Genomic DNA, 7,623 nt, shown 5'->3' with positions numbered 1-7,623 from the left:
AAGTCCCTTTTGCCATGTAAAGTAACATATTCATAGGTTCCAGAGATAAGGACCTGGACCTCTTTGAGGGGTCATTATTTAGCCCTCCACAGTTAGAGAAGACAAGTAAACGAGCTGAAATTGCAAAGAAATTTTTGAAGAAATAAAGGGTAATGGACCGGGCGCGGTGGCTCAAGCCTGTAATCCCAGCACTTTGGGAGGCCGAGACGGGTGGATCACGAGGTCAGGAGATCGAGACCATCCTGGCTAACACGGTGAAACCCTGTCTCTACTAAAAAATACAAAAAACTAGCCAGGCGAGGTGGCAGGCGCCTGTAGTCCCAGCTACTGGGGAGGCTGAGGCAGGAGAATGGCGTGAACCCGGGAGGCGGAGCTTGCAGTGAGCCGAGATCGCGCCACTGCACTCCAGCCTGGGCCACAGAGCCAGACTCTGTCTCAGAAAAAAAAAAAAAAAAAGAAAAGAAATAAAGGGTAATGAAGGTAGACTTGCTTACCTGATAAATAAACTCTAGAATCCTAATAATTGAAACTGTACTATTGGTGGAAAAATCAACAATAATAGGATCACAGAAATAGACCCAATGATATGTTAAAGTTGGTTTAAGATAAATGTGGTAGATCAAATAGGTGAAGAAAGGAAGAAGTTATTATTCAATATACAGTCTAGTTGGTTAAGTTCCTGAGGACAAATAGTTTCCTTACAATTTAAAACAAAATATAGGTAGATTAAAGAGTGTAATGTTTAAGAGTTTAACCAATAAAGGGCTAGAAGGAAATAAAAGTAAAAATATTTACTAGTTTTTGGTATTAAGAAGGATTTCTCTGCCTGTAATCCCAGCGCTTTGGGAGGCCAAGGTGGAAGGATCTCTTGAGACCAGTCTGGGCAACATAGAAAGACCCCATCTCTACCAATAAAAAGAAGGATTTCTCAGTATAAAATCAATAAAATTCATAACAGAAAAGGTTAATGAATTCAACTACATAAAACTTAAAGTCTCTATGTCAAATGTACCACAATATGATGGTATATTTGATCAAACAGCACATAAAAAGGAGTTTGACATCCTAAGTCATCAAGGAAATGAAAATCATTATTGCAATGAGTTGCCACTACAGTCCACGAGAATGACTAAGATTTTAAAAACTTACAACACCATATGTTGGCAAGATATGGAGAAACTGGAACCTCATACATTGCTGGGGGGAGTGTTAAATCGTACAATCACTTTAGGAAACAGTATGACAGTTTCTAAAAAAAGTTAAACATACACTTGCCATATAATCCAGCAAACCATTCTTAGATATTTAGCAAAAAAAAAAAAAAAAAAAACATATGTCCACAAAAAGACTTGTACAAAAGCATTCATTGGAGCATTATTTATAATAGCTAAATACTAGAGACAACTCAAACGTCAGCCCACCAGAGAATGAATAAACAAATTGTGCTATGTTCATACAATGGAATATCACTAAGCAATAAAAAAGAAGAGCATATCAACGATGACAACATGGGTAAATCTCAAAACACATTACGCTGAGTGGAAGAGGCCAGACACAGAAAAGTCCATGCTTTACAATTCCACTTGCATAAAATTCTAGAACGAGCAAGACTGATCTATGGTGATAGAAATCACAACAGTGGTTGCCTCTGGCAGAGCAGTGGGAGGGTGAGGATTGACTGGAAGAGAGCACAGAGAAACTTTCTAGGGGAATAGAAATATTTATATATATGTTCATTTTTTTCTTTCAAAGTAGTGATCATCCCGAAGAATCAGATAGGAGTACTCAGGGTGTTGCAAGCCCTGATTAGGCAGAGACATCAGTCACATTTCATGCAACTCTAATCATCATGTTCTATCTGCCTTCCAAAAGGAGGAACAGGTAAGGATTATCCCACCCATCGACAAGTATCATATATTTTGATAGAAATGTGGGTTACACAGGTGTATGCATTTGTCAGAATTCATGAAACTTACATTTAAGCTCTGTGTCAGGATGACCAATCTTTTGACCTCCCTGGGCTACATTGGAAGAAGAATAATTGCCTGGGGCCACACATAAAATACACTATTGTCACAGGATCCTTGAGGTATCACTTTTCTGGCTGGAAACCTCTGTGGTTGCTGGCACCTTTGCCTGAGTTTTGCTTGGGCCCACTGGACTCGTTCTGCCCACTTGGCCTGGCAGGCTTTGTTTGCCTTGCACTACCAGCCTGGATCCCACAACTGCCAAGGGCGAGTCAGGTGCAGAGTGACAAGGGGTATGTGAGTGAGTGAGCGTGAGGTCTGGCTGCAGCAAACAGCCAGGCACAGCAGCTGCAGCAGGGCAGGTAGCTCCAGGCACTGGCATGGGTGCTGGTTCCCTGCAAGGCTGCAGCTGGACGAGGAGTACTGCAAGCAGTTTCCATGGCTGGCACTGGGGAACATGGTGGTGCCTGGAGGCTTGGAGACTCCAAGAACTGCAGAGCCCAGAAAGGGCGTCACAGCCCTGGTTCAGGGAGCTCTTAGGTCTGGGATCCCCAAAGGGCTGAAGCTCTTCTCTCCTTCTCTGTTCTCTCCTTCTCATCTTCTGCAATGTGGCAAGCAAGGGACATGTTTCAGTCCTGTTTGTGTTACAGTTCTTTCAGCCCTGCCATTTGGTAGGTCCCAAATTCTTGTCCTACATCCAGAAAGAATGAGGTATACAGACAAGTGGAGGGTAGCAAGGTGAAGAAGTGCTTTACTGAGTGACAGAACAGCTCAGAGGAGACCCGCAGTGTGTAGCTGCTGTCTGCAGGCAGGTCATCCCAACAAGTGTCCAGCTCTAAGCAGAGAGGAGACCCACAGTGGATTAGTTCCTCTCTGCAGACAGGTCATCTGTGCAGGTCTGGCTGAGTCTGGGGTTTTTATATGCCTCAAAGGGGAGGAAGTATGTGCTGATTGGTCCATGGGCAGCCATGGGCAGACCCAGGAAAGGCACCATAAGTTCTCACTCTGGTTGGCAGATCTGGAAGCCTGACCCCTAGGCCTCAGGCTTTCCCTGGCCTGAAGGTGGGGTTTCATCAGGGACCCACCCCTTTTTGCCGAGGAGCCTGTCTGTCTCCTGCTGCCATTAACCTGCCATCCATGGTGCCCACAGTGCCCAGGCTGTTCATGCTGAGGGGTGCCTGCAGACCCGCCCTAGCTGCCCTTATCCCTGCCTTGGCTTCTCTCCCCTGCTCATCTGCATTCAAAGTCTGGAGGGGGCTGAAGCAGCAGGGAGATGGCATGTTAGCACTGCCCTAAGTGTGCACATACCCAGCTGGATCATGACAGCACCCGGGCTCAGTCACAACTTTGCTCCAAAATTGGAGTGGGTGCTGGGAGTGGGGAGAAGCCAGGCAGCAGGAGCAGTGACTTCAGAGCCTACAGGGACAGGGGGCTTCCTGGGACCCTAGATTGCAGAGATGCCTGGGTCCGCAGCTGTGGCTGGGCAGCTGCAGCTGCCCCAGTAGGGTGGGGCTCACACCCCTCCTACTTGGAAGTGGGCAGGGCTTCCACCTGTTCCCAGTTCTCACTGGTTCTGTGGAGCGGGCAGCCCTGCCTACGCCTCCCCCACTGCAGCCAGCAACATGGCAGCAGCCGGGCCACCACTGCCATCGCCAACACTAGCAATAGCTGATGAGCTAAAAACAAACAAAAAAAATCTCATAATGTTTTAAGAAAGTTTACGAGTTTGTGTTGGGCTGTATTCAAAGCTGTCCTGAGCTGCATGCAGCCCGTGGGCCACAGGTTGGACAAGCTCAATTGTGCATTTCAGTAATAAAAAGTGACACCAGGTGCATTGGCTCATGCCTGTAATTCCAGCACTTTGGGAGGCCAAGGCGGGCAAATCACTTGAGATCATGAGTTCAGACCAGCCTGGCCAGCATGGTGAAACTCCATCTCTACTAAAAATACAAAAATTAGCCGGGCATGGTGGGGTGTGGGGGGGCTGAGGAAGGAGAATCACTTGAACCCGGGAGGCAGAGGTTGCAGTGAGCTGAGATTGCACCACGGCACTCCGCCTGGGCAACAGAGCAAGACTCTATCGCAAAATTTTAAAAACAGTGAAAGAAACAAAATTAAAGGCAAATAAATTAAAAATAATGTTTGTGAAAATACGACAGTCTTATAACTTTAATATATAAACGTTACTTGAAAGTGAATAAAATAATTAACATCCAAAAGAAAGAAAAATGAACACGAACAGTCAATTTCCCCCAAAAGAGATGAATACACACACATACACACACACACAGACACACACAGACACACACACACACACAGATACACACAGACATGAAGGTATGAAAAGTAGTAATAAAATAGTAGGAATAGATATTACACATGTATATGTATATATATATACACACACACATATGTGGATACATATATATGAAAAGTGATCAAATACATCTGTCTACGAAATTAGTAATAAAAGAAATAGAAAGTATAATACCAATAAATCTAGATATCAAATTAATTAACAGCAATTGTTTAACAATGGTGAAACTAAATGGCTATCTGGATAAAGAAGGGGACAGTGCTCAGTAACTGCTCACCCAAGGCTTAAGCAAAATCCCTCCTCGGTTCAATCTGTTTTCAAGTCTGCAGCACATGGCAGAAATGACACCATCCAGGTCGGCATTCTGAAACCCAGCCATCGCTGTCCGGGTCACCTAGAGCTCCATTTGGAAGCCGAGAGGTGGAGAACCCTGAGCCCTCCACGTTCCCTATGCTGCCCATGAATTTCCATCCTGACTCATACATTCTTTCCCACCTCCCTCATATCTGCAGTCCACATCATTACCTAGAGTCTCACTCATTCAGTTCTCCTATCTGTCTTCACTCTGTATCTCCTAAGTCTTTTCAATCACTCCCTCCTGGGTGTTCTCATGTCAAAGATAGATTTTGATAATCTGATATCAGTCAATAATTTCCCAGAAGGTCATAGGGCCTGAGGAAAGAGGTTTCCCTGATAAGATATCATCTTATTTCCTGTGTATAAGAATGTGCTATCACTAAACAAGCAGAAAAGAAGACAGTTCAGAGAGGTGAAATGCAATTAATAAACAAACATATTAAAATATTCAACCTCACTGGGAATAAGAAAAACACAAATGAAATTAAGGCCTCATTTTTACTTATAAAATTTAAAAAAATTATTTTGCATTTACAATACCTACTCCTGAGAAGAGAATAATAAAATTGGGGGTACTGTGTATTGTATTGCCCTTTGAGAAAGCAGTTTGACAATATGTATTGAGTCATAAATGTTCATACTCTTGACCCAGCAATTCATCTTCTGGAATAGTACACTGAAGAAAAATGTCTAAAAAGAGAAGAAAAAAACTTCACGTACAAAGATATTCACAGTTGTTCAGAAACCATATAAATAACCCACAAGAAGAGAGTTAAGTAAATTAAGGCACATGTAAAAAATGAAACAGTGTGTAGGCATTAACGTATGACTTAATAGAAATGCAAAAGCAATTTACTGAAAAAATGATCAGCCACCCTCATGATTAAATAAATGCAATTAAAGTGATAGGGACATACCATTTTCCATCCTTCAGATGGACAAAGATTTAAAACCTCGTTAACGTCCTGTTGGGAAAATCACGGCATGTTTATTTACTGTTTGTGGGAGTGTAAATATTGTGACTCCTTGCGCATATGTGGGTAGACCATCCAAGCATACAAAAAATATGGGCAGTAATGTAATGAACACCTGTGTATCTCCTACTTAAGCTCCAAAACATTCACACGTATGTGACTTCTTTGAAGAGCAATTTTGCATTGCCTATCACACTTCTAAATGTATACATTCTTTAACTACAATAATTGCATTCCTAAGAATTTTATGTACAAAAATAGTTCCACCTGTGCACAAAAATAAGTATATTAAAAGGTATATTGCAGTATTGTTTTTAATGGCAATAGAGTAGAAACAATAGAAAGTCCACATAGTAGAGAGTTGTTGAACAAGCCCTGCTCCATCCCCACAATAGAACAGCATCCCGCTCTTGAAAGGGAGCGAGTTCTCTCTATATGCTAATAAGGAAGTATCTCCAAGAAATAGCATTGAGTGAAAAAGCAAGGTGCAGAACAGTATGCGCAGTAGGATCCCACTTGTCTATTTTAAAATATATGCACATATATATTTGTATATGCATTAAAAATTTTGGGAAGAATTCCCAAGAAACTGATGAAAAGCAGTTTCCCTACTGGAAAGCAGACTGAGGGAGGATGGAGAAGACTTTCATTTTCATCTTTTATTCCTTCTGAGCTGTTTGCATTTTGTTTTACCATGTGCATGTGTGGCTTTTGTGATTTAAAAACTAATTTTAAAAGATAAGTATGAATGCTACATTGCAAATGGGAAATGCATATGATACTAAGTGAACAAGATGGACTCTGCTCTGCATGTCATGCAGCTGTATACAGCAGGGTCTTGTGGAGACAAAGGTAATCCTGCTGCCTGTGTCCTTGACTCTGGCCCTGCTATCTACTCCAGAATCCCCTCCCTCTCCCCAAACTTCATCCTCTCCCTTGAGCATTAGCACCTCAGGTGTCTCCTCATTAAATCAAAAACAAAAACAAAAACTCAGCAACCTCTCTGGCTCCAGCACTCCCTGTTCCTTTCACAGCCCCTCCAAGCTGGCTTCCATCCCATCACCCCCTTGTCCCCAGCTTTTTCCAAGCTCTCAATTACAGTCACTCGATTGTAAAATTACTTTTCCATTACCATATCACTGGAGCTCTCTGCAGAGGATCACTTCCTCATTATCTCCTCTTGAGTCTTGGGTCGCCCTGGACCCTTCCTGACTCTCTCAGCTCCTGGAAGCCTCTTCCTGGCCAGTCTCCTCCCTGAACTCTGGCAGATTAAGCTCTAGCCCTCCTCTCTTATGTCTATATACAGTCTCCCTAGATGATGTCATCTATTTGAGCTGCAGAATCCTCACTTGTATAGTGAAGACACCCTGACACAGCCTATGGATGCTGTACTGTTTCTTGACTCAGAATACATTCCTAGGAATGACAACTCACTTCTGCTTTGCGGAATTGCTCATTCTCCATTCCACACGGTCACAGGGGAACTGCCAATCACAATGACCCCGTCCTCTAACTTCAGGACTGGGGCACTCTTATTCATTCTTAATCCAGGCCAGTCAGAGTTCTCCCAGAACTTTGCTGCTGGCAGAAATAAGCCTCTTTCCCCTGGAGATACTAAGCCTTTCTGGTGGAGAGAACCTACATGCAGAATGAAGCCAAATACAGCCCAGCAGAACTGAGATGCAGAGAGACAGACAGATGGACAGACAGGCTATAACTGACATCATTGAACGTCACTGAACCCCTAGGTCCAGCCATGCCTAACGTCAGAACCAAGCAGCCCCTGGACTTTCCACTTACATGAGCCAATAAATTACCTTTTCACTTGAGACAGTTAAAGTTAGAATTATGACTCATAACTAGAAGAATGCTGGCTAATATACTCCTAAACCACTATCTGAAGCTTCACATTTATAAGCACGAAGTCTGCTGGATATCTCCATTTGCAAGCCACCGTGAACCTCAGCCCAACACGCCCAGAGCTGAATCCTTTGTCTTCCCTGCCCCC

The 7,623-nt window shown here is 43.3% G+C and overlaps 1 non-coding gene across 1 annotated transcript; it reads right to left on the bottom strand.

The window, feature by feature from the left end:
* Nucleotides 1-1,770: 1,770 nt before the first annotated feature.
* LOC119624605 (U8 small nucleolar RNA) lies at nt 1,771-1,904 on the bottom strand. The gene has a single exon (XR_005240762.1). It is a non-coding gene; the product is annotated as a U8 small nucleolar RNA (small nucleolar RNA).
* Nucleotides 1,905-7,623: the final 5,719 nt, after the last annotated feature.

Source organism: Chlorocebus sabaeus, chromosome 12 (genome assembly GCF_047675955.1).
Source record: "Chlorocebus sabaeus isolate Y175 chromosome 12, mChlSab1.0.hap1, whole genome shotgun sequence".
In the NCBI taxonomy this organism is placed as follows: Eukaryota; Metazoa; Chordata; class Mammalia; order Primates; family Cercopithecidae; genus Chlorocebus; species Chlorocebus sabaeus.
Note: the sequence above shows the minus strand (reverse complement) of the source record. Positions and strands in the feature narration are given on the sequence as shown.